Raw genomic sequence first — 16,828 nt, 5'->3', positions numbered from 1 at the left:
AGTGAATGGGATTTCTGATAAATAGCCCTGAAAATTCATAGATTTGATTGCTGAAAGCAAACAATTTTGTTTATTTTGCAGAAAAAGAAGAAGATTCCTTTGTAAGGGAACACTTATTTCCTGGGAGGGTTCCAGAGCTCTGGGCCAGGCTGTCCAGAGAGGCTGTGGTGTCTCCTCTGGAGAGATTCCAAACCAACATGGATGTGATGTTGTGCACCCTGCTTTAGCAATGGGGTTGTACTAGGTAATCTCCAGAGGTCCTTTCCAACCCCTACTATTCTGGGATTGAAGGCAAGATCTAAACTGGCTACATTTTGCTTTGATTGGGACTTTAGTGTCACTGAAGAAGCTTATAAATGAACTCAGGAGACCAAGGTCCAATTTTTCCTGCTGCCAGAATCACTAATTTAGGTGACATTTTCCTTGATTAGACTTAAGACCACATCTCCAACATTGCATAATGGCATGTGCCTGAAAACTGAGGCTAAAACCTCTGCATAACAACCCACTGTTATTTTTTGCTTGTAAAACTGGAGTCTGTTCCTCAGGTCTGCTGCGTGCCTGGAGCACCCAACTCAGGTACAACATGAAAGTTCTGACCATTTTCACCCCAGATCTGGAGGACAGAAGAACCTGCTGCCATTCCTCTTCTACATAATAATCTGAAGCTGGAAAACTTAGTGGAGATATCTAGTCTTCAGCACACAAGACACTTTGGATCCTGCAGGGATGTTGTTTTTGCTTTCCAAAGGCCAATGGCCACTAAGTGGTGGTGATGGGGGGAGGACAGGATGGTGACAGTGTCTGTGGAGTAGGTTATGGTGTCACAGGCTATATGTTGTGAAGGCTATGGAACTAAAAGGAGAAAAGGTGCCCTCTTTTCTCAGTGAAGGTACCTAACAGAGTAGTGAGCTTGCAGGATACTCATGGACCTCAGAGAAGGACAGAACTTCAATGACATCCAAACTATTTTTGAACGAACTATTTTTGCCCCTTCCTCAGCTGTTAGAGCACTTCTAGGAGTTTTCCCCCACTGTTTCCTTACTTCTTGTGTCTCCCATGGGAATGTGCCAGAAGATCACATGTTGCTGCAGAAACCTGGGCTGTGTTTCTGCTTTGTGCTGCAACGCTTGGAGCTACAGCAGGATGGTTTCCTCGGATCTGGGTCTTGAGACCCAGAACTGAAATAATTTTATTCAAAAACTATTTTGAGATCTCATGGAAAGCTTATGTAAGACTTAACCAGCATTATTATTTTTCACAGCTTAACCTCACATTTGACAGTTTTTTTTACTTTTAAACTAGAAAGGGGTTTTAAAAATTATTTTATTTTTATTATTTCCCAGGAAACCATTTAGTTAAATTATATTTTAATAGAGTTTTGACAGACTTTAGTACAGGAAATAAAGTATTCACAAGTTATACACCTAAGCACTGATTTGCATTATATTTGCACACCAAAAAAAAAAAGCATTGTTGCTATGAAACGAAGAAGTTTTGCTTAGATCAGATCATTTTGTTCACATGTCATGGGTAAAGGAACTGAATGAACAATGCACCACTAATGGTTTTCACTGTAAATCTACTTAAAGAAATATTTCACCTCCCAGAGTTCCCAAAAAAATAAGGCCTTTTAAAACTGTTTTTTTGTAAGTTTCGTGCTCCTGACGATGCCTTCTGCAGCATGGATTAGGAGAGGCAGTAAAAGGGATGCTGGGGCTGTGTGTTGACCTGGAAGTTTTAGTTTTGCCTTGGTTAAGTTGAGGGGTGGTTACTGTTCAAGCACCAGTTTACCCTTTCTGTAGTGGGGAGCTCTGAGGGTTCCTCTTGCTCCTCAGTCCTAAGCCCAGGTGGGAGCCCAGTGTGGCACCAGGATGTCAATGGTGAGATGTTGATGACAAAATGTTGATAATGAGACTATAAGTTTTGGGTGAACAGCTTTTTCTTGTCTTTTTTTAAAGAAAGTTGTGGTTATGAAAAATTCACTTAACTCTGGGAGTTGGTCTTTAAGGGAGATAAAGCAAAGGTGAAATGCTGGGATAAAATTGCTTTTGGAGGGGTGATATATCTGGGCTTGGGCAAGGCAGGCAGGTTCTCTGATTCTTGGATCTGGTCCTTATATCTGGAGTCATAGAATCATTATGGTTGGAAAAAACCTCCAAGAACATTGAGTACAATCATTAACCTGCAAAGTCACCACTAAACCATGTTGCTTAGCACCACATCTGCCTCCAGGGATGGTGACTCCACCACTGCCCTGGGCAGCCTGTTCCAGGGCTTAACAAACCTTTCAGTGAAGAAGTTTCTTCTGCTATCCAACCTCGAGGCTGTTTCCTCTCATCCTGTCACTTGTTATGTGGGAGAAGAGACCAACCTCCATCTGGAACCAATATCTTTTCAGGTAGTTGTAGAGAGTGAGAAGGTCTCTCCTTTTCTGCACACTGAACAACCCTCAGCCAGTCCTCATAATACTTCTGCTCTAGATTCTTCAGCAGCTTCATTGCCCTTTTTGGATTTTCTCCAGCAACTCAATGTCCTTCATGTAGTGAGGGGCCCAAAACTATCTGTATCTGTCTCTATGCAATTCATATCTATATTTCTCTGTCACCTATATATCTTCATATACATATATATATGAAAGTTGTATTTACACATGCTGCATATGTGTATGTACACTGTGTATCTTTAATTATAATGAAAAAATCTTGAATACATATAAATATATATATGTGTGTGTCTGTATATAAATGTGTCCCTCTCTGTGTGTATATATATATACACACATATATATATATATAAACACAGTCTTCTCTTTTTTAACACCTACATATATATATATATATATATATACACACACACATACATATGAGCATATTCCTGCAAAAGGACTCAGAAAAAATGTCTTTGCTCCTATTCTCATTTATGTCCAGGGAAGTGATGGAGTCACCATTTCTGGAGGTGTCCAAAAACCATGTAGACTTGGCACTTTGGGACAGGGTTTAATGTTGGGTTTACAGTTGGACTTGATGATCTTAAAGGTCTTTTCCAGCCAAGATGATTCTATGATGTATTGTGTTCATATGGTTTTCTCTAAACTCTTCTATTTAATACTAATATATTGCTGCAAGAATTTTTTGGAAGAACTGTGGGCAGAAAGCTAATTTAGCCTTGCTACTGATTCATATTCCTTCCTTGCTGCAGACATAACAGTTATGGGCTCATAAAAGCTGGTGTTTGCAGAGGAAGCCTCCCCACCTGTTTCATGGAGCTGCTCATGGCTGTTCCATGAGCCCCCATCTCCCCCCTGTTATCAGCAGGAGGGTGGCTGTAAGAATAGTTCCTGTGAACAGCCCCTGCATGAGAAACATGGCATGGCAGCCAAAAGGGAAATGAAAGTCTCTTTTTAGCTGCTGAACAGAGGATAGGAGTTAAAATATGCAAGTCCATGACACAGCCAGCAAAATGTGGGCTTTGTTAAAACTGGCTAGTGAGGGCTGTTCTCCATCCTGCCACCGCTGCCGCAGTAAACACCACAGCTCCTCTCCAAACAGGAGCTTATTTTTGGGTTCATCTTGTGCAGGCTTCAATTCTGACACCCTGATTCCTGCCTTGGAGGCACCAGGTGCCACTAGCTGTGAAAATCTATATATTTGTTTATCTACAAATATATATGGCATAGAATTATAGAATTATTAAGGTTGGAAAAGACCTTTAAGATATTCAAGTCCAACTCTCAACCCAGCACCACCATGCCCACTAAATCATGTCCTGAAGTGCCATGTCTACATGCGTTTTCAAGCACCTCCAGGGATGGTGAATCCACCACCTCTCTGGGGGAGCTTGTTCCAGCATTTGAGAACCCTTTCAGTGAAGAAGTTTCTTCTAATATCCAACCTAAACCTCCCGAAGTTCAACTTGAGGCCATTTGTTCTGGTCCTGTCATTTGTTACAAGGGAGATGAGACCGACACCCACCTTGCTACAGCCTCCTTTCAGGTAGTTGTAGAGAGTAAGAAGGTCTCTCATCAGCCTCCTTTTCTCCAGACTAAAAAAACCCAATTCCCTCAGCTGCTCCTCATTTGGCTTGTGCTCTAAAGCCTTAACAACTTCCATTGCCCTTTTCTGGACAGGCTGCAGCACCTCAATGTCCTTCTTGTAGTCAGGGGCCCCAAACTGAACTCAGTACTTGAGATGCAGCCTTACCTTATATATGCAACCATATATATATATATATACACACAAGTATATATGTATATATTTATAAGTCTCTGGCTACTCTGAGTGCAAAATAAACAAACAAACAAAAAGCAGAATGAACTAATAATAATTTTTTTAAAAAGGCAGAAAAATCAACAGTGTTATTTTGTTGTTTGGAATGAAGTGATGCTGTCTGTGAAAGGAAAACGCAGAGGGAAAATAGATAGATTTAAGCTGGAAGAGGGCAGATTTAGACTGGATATTAGGAATAAATTCTTTACAGTAAGGGTGTTGAGACACTGGAACAGGTTGCCCAGGGAGATTGTGGATGCCCCCTCCCTGGAGGTATTCAAAGCCAGGTTGGATGAGGCCTTCAGCTACCTGGTGTAGTGGAAGGTGCCCCTGCCCATGGCAGGAGGGTTGGAACTGGATGATCTTTTATGTCCCTTCCAACCCAAACCATTCAATGATTCTGTGATTCTCAGGCTCCTTTTGCTGGTGTGGAGATAAGTCATGGTATTGGGTACTGGCTTCACTAAAGCAGTGCTCATGGCAAAAGTACATGTAGACTGGGTTTGCACAGCCCCAAATATTAATCTGTTGTTTTAAAATGAGCGTCGTTAACTGTGATGCAGCTCATTAAAGCAGGGATGAAAGGAGAGGGCATCTCCTAGTGAAGGGAATTAACCCAGCAAGGAGCAGAGGGAGGGGTGGAGATGAAGGAACGTGTAATATCCAACATGCTAGCTGGGATGTAACATATACAGGTAGCTCTTAAAATTTTGGGAACTGCATTTCATACTCAGCAGCAGGATTTTCCAAGGGGAGAGATATTTGTGAGTCATTAGGGATAAGCTCTGTGACATAAGTAAGCCACAAATTCTAATGGAATTCTTTCAAGCTCTTCAGAAGCTCTGGCATTAGACTTCCCAGTAGTTATACTAGTTAAACTGGTGGTCTTGTATAGATGTGGAGAATCAAAGAATGCATCACGTTGGAAGGGATCCTTGAATGTAATTTTGTCCAACTCCCCTGCAGTGAGCAGGAATATTTCCAATTAGATCAGGTTGTTCAGGGCCCCATATCAAGTCTTCAGGGATGGGGCCTCTACCACATCTCTGGGCAATGTTGTCCAGTATTTCACCACCCTCCTTGTGAAGAACTTCCTCCTCGTGTCCAACCTAAATTTACCCTGCTCCAGTTTAAAGCCATTTCTCAATGTCCTATTGCTATGAGCCCTTCGAAACAGTCCCTCCCCAGCCTTCCTGTAGGTCCTCTTCAGATATTGAAATGCTGCTAGAAGACAGTTAAGGCTACGGTGTCACCTTTTGTCTTTCTGTCCTCAAAGACCAATTCTGTAAGAAGACATTCTCAGATGGAACAAACTGGAACACAAGAGATTCCACCTCAGCATCAGGAAAATCTTCTTTGCTGTGAGGGTGACAGAGCCCTGGACCAGGCTGCCCAGATCAATTGTGGAGAATTCCAAACCTGCCTGGATATTGTGATCCTGTGCAACCTGCTCTGAGTGACCCCTGCTTTAGCAGGAAGATTGGACTGGATGATCTCCAGAGATTCCTTCCAAACTCTGCATTCTATGATTCTGTAATTCAGCTTTTGGGGCAGGAAAGGATCAAGACCCACATCTCTCCCATTGAAAGCAGTGTTAATTTCCAGCTGGTTTGGATGAGATAAGAAGGGTGATTAGAGGATGCATAAAATATGGCTGTTGTCATCAAAGTGAACTTTCGGGTTTGTCTCCCTGGGGTGTTCCATGACATGGCTGTTTATACCTCCACGAGGTTAAATTGGCATCATTATCCCTTTACGAATGAGTAGATACAATCAGGCTGCCTCTTAAAAAATGCAATTACCATATCTATTGGGCAGTACATTAAATGACACAGTTTAATTACAGCCTAATTTATCTCTGAAGGAAAAAATATTTAAAATTACTGCACAATATATTATTCTGTTCAATTACTGCAAATCTCTGTTTGCTGCCACAGATGAACTCAGCTGGCAAGCTGGATGTACACACCAGTAAGTGCTTGGCTCCTTCTCACCAGTGCCTGGTGAATCAGCTCCAAATTCAGCCCCAGCAGCTTGATTCCTGTCTTTGATGGCCTTTCTGTGCTTTAGTGGAGAAAAACCATGCCCACCCACGCTCATGGTCTTTTGGCCATACCCAAATAGCCAGGGCTGCTACTGCTGAGGTCTGCTGAAAAGTTGCATTCCTGTGGGTGCTGGAGCCCTTGGAAAGCTTATGCCAAATGGGACATCCATCATTGGAAAAGCTCTCAACATATATCCACAGTTAGTGCTCCAGGAGGTCAGCTCTAGGGCTGCCAGGGGAATCCCAAATAAAGCTGATATAGGATCCAAGAAGGAGTCGAAACATCTTTAAGGGATGTGAGATGACTGGAGAAAAGGAGGCTGAAGGAAGACCTCCTTGCTGTCTACAACTCCCTGACAGCAGGTTAGAGCTAGGTGGGGTTTGGTCTCCCAAGTTACAAGCAATAGGACAAGAGGAAACAGCCTCACATTGTGCCAAGGGGAGGTTCAGGTTGGACATTAGGAAAAAATTCTTCACAGAAAGGGTTCTCAAGCCCTGGAGCAGGCTTTCTGGGGAAGTGGTGGAGTCACCATCCTTGGAAGGATTTAAAAGACGCGTAGATGTAGTACTGAAGGACATGGTTTAGTGGTGGACTTGGCAGTGCTGGGTTAATGTTTGGACCCAATGATCTTGAGGTTCTCTACTGACCAAACCAGTTCTATTATTCTATGATATCTCCCAGTCCTGCTGAGGTCAAAGAAGAGTTGATGACCAGGTACCTGGAGTTAGGGTTTCTTCTGGGATCTCTGGTGAGATGCCCAAGGTTAACAGAGGGAAGCAAACAGTGGCCTACCCTTTTAGTCCTTCTAGGAGAGTTATGCCATGCTCCAAAAGTTTACATTACACAAAATCCTTTGCATTTTCAGCCACAGAATTTCAACAAATGAAATAATCATGGGAAGATTTACCAATTTGGCACACATTTGGGCAGAAAGGACTGCTTATGCTAGCAAAGGACATTGTTGTCCATGCTGCTAACCAGTCATAAGAACTGTGCCTGTTTTACATGTGGGTGACTAATGGACCAAGAAACTCAGGCTTTAAAATAAATAAATAAAATAGCTCCACCTCTGGCCATATGCTCTGGGTTGATATTCTGTTGTGTCCCATTTAGCCATGTCACGTTTGAAACCAGTAGCAGGAGGGTGTAGGAAACACCAAGGCGGTGTCCTGGCCACGGTGCTGCAAAATTAGGAGGGAGCTTAACAAAACCCTTTTTCATCTAAAAAAAGAGAGAGAGAGAGAGGAGGTTAAATGATTATGCTGAATTTATAATGGCATTTTTGGCAAGGTCTGCTGTCTGAAAGGGCAGGTATGGATGCAGGAGTGTGCCACCATCAGATGGTGATGCCTGTCTGAAGGCAGATGTTCCCTGTTGACACCTGGGTTTGGGGTGCACTCTCAGCTGTTGCCCTAGCTTGCTTTATCTCAGCAGAAGAAGAAAGTGCCTGCAAAGCACCTTCCCATCAGCTTGAAGAGCTGGCAGAGGTGCTAAGTGCCCTTCCCACACAGTGTTTACAACCGCTGTCCTGTTTGCACAGAGTTGTTGGAAGCAGGAGAGAGGAGAGAGGATTTCATGGCTTTGGGAATACAAAGGGCAAACAGTGTTGAAAGAGTAACACTTTTGTGCAGCAAACCAGAAGATATACAGCTGCCCACTGGAGGCCTTTTGAAATATATGAAGGCTGTTAAAGATACAGTCACAGTCTTGCAGAGTGCAGCACAAGAGGGAGGTTCTTTCTATTATTATTACTTTTTGTGATATTAGCATCTTCTGAGCAGCCTGAAGCTGGGCAGGAAGTTTAGTGAAACTAAATCTGGGAAACAGGTATAGGCATCATTCCTGCTGCTTTTGCCCCAAGCTACAAACATCACTACTTCATCCCAGGGCTAGGAATTATTTAGGTAAAGTGTTGAAAAGGGGAGGAAAACAACCCCCTTTTCCCAGGGATTCCTCCAGTTCCATGGCAGTGCAAGCCCTGCCTCTAGAGCATGGATTTGAGCATACTCTGGCTCAAGTGCTTTGCTTAGCAGCTTTGCCTAAAATATCTGTTTAAGATAAGGCATTTTCCATCCTGAGACCTGGCACTAACAGACACCTGGCAAAGAACTTTTCTCCCCAGGATATCAGAGTACTTTGCAAATGAAATTCTGATCTGCTTTAAATAAAGGATGAAGAAAAGAAGAAAAATGGAAAGAAAAAAATATGAAAAAAGTAAAAGAAAAAGGGAAAAAGAGAGAAAATGCAAGCAAAAGAGCAAGGAGTAAAGAAAAAGGAGAAGAAAAAGGAGAAAAAGAAAAAGGAGAAAATAAAAAAGAAGAGAAAAGGAAGACTAATGATAGTAGTAATTAATACTGAGGATTGCCCTGACCTAGGTGCAAGACCTTGCCCTTTGCCTTATTGAACCTCATGAGATTGTTCTCAGCCCACATCTCCAGCCTGTCGAAGTGATACTGGTGATTGAAAGATCAGCCCAGAATCCCCAGGACTCATTTTTCCTTACAAACCAACTGGGATGTAGTCAGGTGTGAATTAGGAGCCCAGAATTACTCAGCTAATACTCAGCTACACAGAAGAAGCCTGGAAATTCTCTTCTGGACCTAAATCCTTCTTCACCCGTGGAGATGTTGTGCAACTCTGTGTGGGCTGAGCTGTGCTACCAACAGCTCCCTGCCTATGACCATTTCTGAATTACTCACCAAGTGGGTTTCCTTGGGGAAAAAAAAATAGTTTTCTTTCTAGATTAAGCAACATTGTTCCTTTTTCTTCAGCATCACAATTTCTGTTTCATTATGGCAGGGAAAAGGGAACCAAAATATGGAGAAAGGAGAAACCTGACAGTATCCAGCTCAGTAGGGAATGTGAGGCAGTATTTTGCTCTTAGATCTCTACTGCAGTTCTCATCTTTATTAGAGAGGTTGACAACTGTGCTTGTTTCTCTGTGTGATAAATTTATGGTAGTAAAAGTCTGTTCCCAGATGGTAATAGCTGGGATATGGGAATATGCTTATATACACATATATAAGCAAAGCGTCCATACCCCCAGCAGAAACCATCAGCAGGCTGGTCAAAAAATTCCACAGTTTTAATGGTGTGTGAAATGCCATGTGAAATGCATTCACTCAATAAAAATCATGGAGAATGTTATTTTCAAATGAACTCTTTAATTAAGATTTTTTGGTTTTTTGCGTAAATATAAAGAAACCACTTGGTACTGGAACAGCAGAGAAAAAAAAAAGAAAAAAAAAAGAAAGCCAACACAGCTGGTCTTAACAAGATGAAACAAGAGTATTGAGAAACTGGGGGAGGGTGGAAGAGATAATTTAGGTTGTAACATGCTAATTAGCTTCTGGGATTGCAAAAGCATTTGTTTGGGGTTCTTTTTTTGGCTGTAAGTACGTTCAAAATGAAGGCACACAAATAGACACAACCTGGGGAAAACCAGGATGCTGAGAATGGGCTTGCAGAAGAGGTGGGATGAGCTCTTTGCCCCCCGAGGCACAGACACAAAGCTGTCACAGCTGTAACATTTCTTTCAAAGCAGGTTAAATCTCTTGCTTTTCATTAGTCTGTGATCTAATGGGAAGGACTGGTGTGTGGCCGTTTGTTTGGATGGTGTTGCTCCTGTTTGCACCCTGGAGAGGAGGTGAGTGGGGTTGGGAAGTCATGCTGTGTCCTCCCTTTCTTCCCTCTTGCTATGACTTTCTTCTGTGTCTGGCTACAAATCTAATAAAACACAAACCCCCTGCATTTTACAAAGCTTTTAACTTAAAACACTCTCCATAAATCCAGTCAGCTTTATTTTGCCATGGATGCTTGTTAAGCTATATTTGCTGCTTTTGCATTTGTTCTGATATCTGCTCTGAATCTCCTTAGACCCACAGCCAGGGTTTGCTCCAGAGGCCACATCTGTAGCAACTGATAGGACAAGAGAAAATGGTCTCAAGTTGTACCGGGTGAAGCTTAGGTTGGATATTAGAAGAAAATTCTTCACTGAAAGGGTTCTCAAACACTGGGACAGGTTCCCCAGAGAGGTGGTTGAATCCCCATCCCTGGAGGTGTTTAAAAGTTGTAGAGATGTGATGCTAAGGGACATGGCTTAGACCACGTTTGGTAGAGCTAGATAATGGTTGGACGTGATGATCTTGGAGGTCTTTTGCAACAAAAAAATGATTCTATAATTGTATGACTTGCCTTCACGCTCCTGCCTTCACACTCTTTCCTTGCACAAGTCCTTCCACACAGCCACAGGTGTGCTATGTATTGCCTGTATGTTATATATTGTCTGCTACATGTGATGCCTGTTATAGATGATCTATGTGCTGTATGTATATCTGCACATATATATTTACCCCTCTACTCTGGTCTTGTGAGACCCCACCTGCAACACTGTATCCAGCTCTGGAGCCCCCAGCACAAGGACATGGATCTGTTGGGGAGGGTGCAGAGCAGGGCTACAGAGGTGATCAGAGGGCTGGAGCACCTCTATGAGGACAGATTGATGGGGGCTGGGTCTGTTCAGCCTGGAGAAGAGAATGTTCTGGGGAGACCTTATAGTGGCCTTGCAGTACCTGAAAGGGGATACAGGAGAGCTGGTGGGGGACTGCTTACAAGGGCTGTGGTCATATGTCAAGGGGTAATGACTTTAAACTAGAGCAGGGTACACTTAGATTAGACATGAGGAAGATTTTTACTCTGAGGGTGGTATGACACTGGAAGAGGTTGCCCAGAGAAGTTGTGGATGTCTCACCCCTGGAAGTGTTTAAGATCAGGCTGAATGAGGCTTTGAGCAACGTGGTCTAGTGGAAGGTGTCCCTGCACATGGCAGTGGGGGTTGGAACTAGATGATCTTTAAGGCTGTTTCCAACTCAAGCCATTCTATATAACTATATGTTAGTATTCCAAACCCATTTACAGCCCATAATTGCTGTATGCACTAGTAGCTTTTGCCTAGAATCACCCAGGCTTGGTTTGTTTTATGAACTGTGTCTTTAGGGGACACACCAACCCCCAGCCTGCAGAAGGGTGAGCTGTTTTTCTGAGGGAAACAATCTAATACCCATCCTGGCTCCTGCTCAGCACGTATTAGCCTATGGATTACATGTAATGCCACCCATTATGCGCTGCAGCCTGGATTACAGCCTGATAAATGCCGTGTAAGCGCCAAGCTTTGCAGAGCTGGAGCTGAAGCTGTCTTTAGCAGCCCTGGAGTGGTAGTTACCGATGGGAGGCTGCTCACACATGGTGTTTAAATGCTCAGGTCCCACGGGTTTTAGATTTCCATTTCCAATAACCCTGGTTGCTGGAGCCTCCAGCCCTTCCTGCCCAGGGACACAACTTGGTATGAGATGTCCATAACCCAAGGGGAAGCATTTGAGATATTTTGACTCCTTGGGGCATGTACCAGTGGGGATGGGTGAGGATGCAGTCCTTCCTTTTTGCAGCATCCTTGGGTCCTTAGCAACCTCCTCCCTCTGATCAGAATCTGATGTTCATAAAAATGATAGAACTATTTTGGTTGGAAAAGACCTTTAAGATAATTGAGTCCAACTGTTATCTAGCTCTACCAAGTCTGGTGCTAAACCTTGTCCCTCAGCACCACATCTCTGCAACTTTTAAACTCCTCCAGGGATGGGGATTCAGTCACCTCCATTCAAATGCTGTCTGCCTAATCCAGAATTACACAGCTGGCACAAGGTCATCCATAAAGTTATATTGTCTTCATGACCTTTTATTTTTTTTATTTCCCCCAATCTGATGACACTATCTGCTTTTTTTTTCCCCCGAGCTGTATTAGCTCCATTTTTTGCCTTTTTGGAATATTGTGGTAATTGGGTTGGAACAGAGTCTTTCATTACCAAAAGCAATAGCTTGCAACTGGAGTGGCACCAATTATTTCTCTCTTGAACACAGAATTACTTAATCCAAGGCTAGATTTTGCAGATAGTAGTGTGGGGGGATGGGGATGACTCACAAACCCAGCCACAGGAATATGGGGCTGCATCTCATTATCTGGGAGAGAGGCACAGGCAGAGCATCACCTGCTTTTGGAGTAGGATTTTAGGGGCTGAGGAGGTGTGGGGTCTGATAAAAAGTGACCTGCTGCAGGAATGAGCTAATGTCAGGATTTCCCAAGGTCAAGGTTTAGCCTTTTTGAAACTATGTGAGTCTGTCGTGGAACCTGGAATTGCAATGGTCACTGATAACAAGAGAACTGTTGGGGACATTAATCTGATTTTGAGGTTAAGTGTAATTAACCTCTTACTATTAGATGCCAGGATGAAATCTCACAGAAGGGAGAGAGCACCCAAGGGTTGCTGGTTTCCATACGTTAGAGCAGCAGGGATTGTTTTCCAGACCAGCCTGCCCAGTCAGCCCAGCAACACATGGGACCTCTGTTTTTCCTTCCTGAGCTGGGACTGAAGGATGCAAAGGGTAAAATCAATGGTGAGGGAAGGGATTCTGCACCTCTACTCTGCTCTGGTGAGACCCCCACCTGCATTAGTGGGTCCAGCTCTGGAGTCCTCAGCGCAGGAGAGACATAGACCTTTTGGAGCCAGGCCAGAGGAGGGGACAACAATGATGCAAGGGCTGGAAGTCCTCTGCTGTGAGACCAGGCTGAAAGAGTTGGGGTTGTTCAGGCTGGACAAGAGGGCTCCAGGGGACCTTATTGTTGCCTTTCAGTATTTAAAGGAGCTCTAAAGAAAGATGAGGACAGACTTTTTAGCAGGGCCTATTATGACAGGACAAGGGGACATGGTTTTAAACTGCAAGAGGGAAGGTTCAGACTAGATAGAAGGAAGAAATTTTTTACGCTGAGGGTGGTGAAATGCAGGCCTAGGTTGCTCAGAATGATGGTGGGTGCCCCATACCAGGTAACACTCCAGGTCAGGTTGTTTGGGGCTCTGAGCAACCTGCTCTAGTTGCAGATATCCCTTCTGACTGCAGAGGGGTTTGACTAGATGGCTTTTAAAGTTCCCTTCCAACCCAAACCAGTCCACGATTCTTTGATTTTATAATAATACAGGAAAATCAAGATTTCCTAAGGGGAGGAGAATTTGGGACTGCTACCACCTCTCCAGGATGGCACAGAGGATTGGAAGCTGTGGAGCAGATGCAGTAAAATACGGTTGGTGCAAGGGAAATAGCACTGTAAGCTGTTGTAGGGTATTAGGAGCATCCCAAGCCAGGCTGTGCGAGAGGGATGGAAACCTCCGGGCTGCGTGGTGCCTGCAGAACAAGACCTTTTCTAATCCCTGACCTCTGCGCAGCTAATGCAGGAGATTAAGGGAAGGAGGACAGATGCTCCACTCCTGCAGAAACACCCGACTTGGCTGCTGTACTACATGTCAGGTTTTGTCCTCCCAGAGAGCTACTATTGGGGGTGGGAAGAAAGAGAAAGCAGCAAGGAATCATCTCTGATCAATCAAATCGGAGCACTTGCATCCGCAGGGATCAGATCAGCCCTGCGCAGGAACATGAGTGCCACTGGGCTGGGTTAAGCCCCAGTTCATCTCTTTCAACATCTTGTACCAATGCTGGACACCACCAGCTGTTTCTGGAGAAGGTGTAAGAAAGCCTTGGGAGCAGTCAATATTTTCTGTCCTCTGCCCTGCAAAGGGGCCTGTGGTGGTGCTTTGCTCTGTGCTGCAGGACAGACTCTGTCTGCTGAAGGTTTTCTTTCTTTATTTTTATTTTTGAGTTGTTGTTCAGCATCATCTGGCAGAAAATGCTGCGTTTGTGGCTGGCGGCTGAGATTGCAATGTGACCCATGACACCCTGCCAAAAGGCACTGGGGACATGGTGGGAATGGCTGTCTCCAAGCCCTTAGCTGTCCCCTGGGTTGTGCTGCTTGCTCCTGGTGACACCTCAGTGTCCAGCAGCACAGCCACAGCCTTAAAAAGTCCAGCCAGTGAGGGCAGCGAGGCCATGGCTGGAAGCCCTTTGCAACATTTCTTCTGTATTTGAAGTTCTCTCTGTCCACTGGCAGCTCATACGTGGCAGGTTAAATCATTTTCCTTCTTTTCTCAGCATTGGAGGCAGAGCTGCAGCCCCTGCTCTGTCCCAAGCTGAGCTCCCAGAGGACATGGAACATGGATTTTTCTAAGCTGTTTCCTTTAGCAAAGGCCAAAAATGAGCAAAGCCCAGGACTGGTCATCTGGGGACAGGCACTGGGGCTCCAACACATGCCCTTGCCTTGATGGATCACTTCAACACCTTCCTAGCCTTAGGGCAGGACTTTCTCTTCACTTGCCTCTGCTCTCCCTTTATTGCTCTTAGCATCTAGATCCTATTGCTCTTTGCAGCGTGAGGGGCTGGTGTCCACCTCACTGCTGCAGACTTGTCTTGTGTCAAGACACCATGAACACAGGCATGCTGTAGAGATACTGATTTTTATTATTTTTAATTTTTTAGATTTTTTTTTTTTTTTAGCTCTAGAAATCAGATCCATCTTTTCTTAGACCTGCAAGGCTAATTGAGTGGAGGAATTGATTACCATGGGCATGAAAAATTTCCTATCTCTTTAAATCCATAAACAACTCACACTGCTGTAGTTATGAAATCCCGGTGAAGTCCCTGAGGTGTGTTCTGCTGGAGAGCAGAGATGATCGTGGGGTCCCTTCTCTTGATACACACCAAAGCCAGGGAGCTATGCCCCATTGCCTGGTGCCTCTTCAGAGGGATGCTGGGATGTTTGTCTCAAGTTAGGACTTGTCCTTGGCCATAGTAGTAGAGACCACAGAGGCAGCTTGTTTTTTATTTGGGAATGGGGCTGATGCAGGTAGGTCTCAGCTCACAGTGCTGGGCACCAGTGTTGCTCCAGCTCCCCCACCGCATTGTTCACCCTTGGCACACTGTTACCTCTTGATCTAAAATGCATAGTACTTGGAATCATGAAGCATAGAATCATTTGGGTTGGAAAGGATCTTAAGGATCATGACTTTAAGTTCTGGACTCCACAGCTCAAGAAAGATGAGGAACTACTGGTGAGAGTCAAACTAAGGTTTACAAAGATCCTGAGGGGACTGGACCATCTCTCTCAGGAGGAAAAGCTGAAAGACTTGGGGCTGTTTAGCCTGGAAAAGAGCAGACTGAGAAGTGGATCTTCTCAGTGCTTATCAATATCTAAAGTGTGGGGGTCAAGAGGATGGGGCCAGACTCTTTTCTGTGGTGACAGGACAGGGGACAATGGGCAGAAACTGGAACACAGGAAGTTCCACCTGAACATGAGAATAAACTTCTTTTTCCCTGTGAGGGTGCCAGAGCAGTGGACCAGGCTGCCCAGAGAGATTGTGGAGTCTCCTTCTCTGGAGAGATTCCAAACCCCCCTAGATATTGTGATCCTGGGCAATCTGCTGTGGATGACCCTGCTTTAGCAAGAGGGTTAGATTAGATGATCTCCAGAGGTGCCTTTCAACTCCTACCATTCCGTGATCCTCTGATCATCTAGTTTCAACTCCCTGCCGTGGGCAGGAACACCTTCCACTAGACTAGGTTGCTCAAAGCCCCATCCAACCTGGCCATGGACACTTCCTTGGGAGAAATGAAATACACTTGGTGGTAGGAAACTTCTCACTGCAAGAGACCACGGTTCCAAGTTTTTAATATAATGTATTTCAAATGACTTTTTGTAAGTTCATAGAATCACAGAATTGATTGACTTGGAAGGGATCCTTGAAGGTCATGTTGTCCAACTCCCCTGCAGTGAGCAGGGACATCTCCAACTAGATCAGGTTGCTCATAACAACATCAAGTTTCACCTCGAATGTCACCAGCAGTGGGACCTCAGCCACATTAATATATGTATTTCACAGGTTTTTTAAAGTGCATTCTAAATTCTGCACAGTTAGGAGCTCCAGAAGGAAATACGATGCAAGACACCATCCCCCGATGCATTCAGATCACTCCGACTTTTAGTCTTTTCCCTTTGCCATGAGCTTCAGCACCCCTTCCTGACCTCTGTGTGTGCAGTCACACAGAGTATCAAAGGCACCAAGTGTTACTGTGTGTGCTTGTGACAAATCCTGGGCCATTAACAATTGCTTCACGGTTGGTTGTTTTTGTTTCCACTAGGATATTACCAGCAGCCTAAGTGGATGCTTTCTATTTTTTTTTTTTTAATGTATCCTTTGTGGGCAGAACAGCACAGTGAGCAATCTGTGTGCTCCAAACAAGATAATGGGGATGATACAGTGGACCCCCTGCTCAGCTGGAGATTGCTAGATAATATATGGTATTCTGGAGAGATAATAACCCCAAATGGAGTGAGTATTTCTCCCTGCAGTGCTTACATCAAGTACTTAGGATAGCCTTTTGTGGACAGAGAGGTCAGAGGTGGTATCGTCTGACTGGGGAATGGAAAATACTTGAAAAGAAGGGGGATGTGGGGCAGGAAAGAGCTAGTCATTGAGATGATTTTATTTTCTTGAGCTTGCAAGGCTGGGAGGCCATGGGATAAAAGGAGATGGAGAGAATAATTGGAGTTATAAAGTGTGGGCAGCAAGCTGGCTGCTG

Source organism: Indicator indicator, chromosome 4, assembly GCF_027791375.1.
Source record: "Indicator indicator isolate 239-I01 chromosome 4, UM_Iind_1.1, whole genome shotgun sequence".
Classification (NCBI taxonomy): domain Eukaryota; kingdom Metazoa; phylum Chordata; class Aves; order Piciformes; family Indicatoridae; genus Indicator; species Indicator indicator.
Note: the sequence above shows the minus strand (reverse complement) of the source record.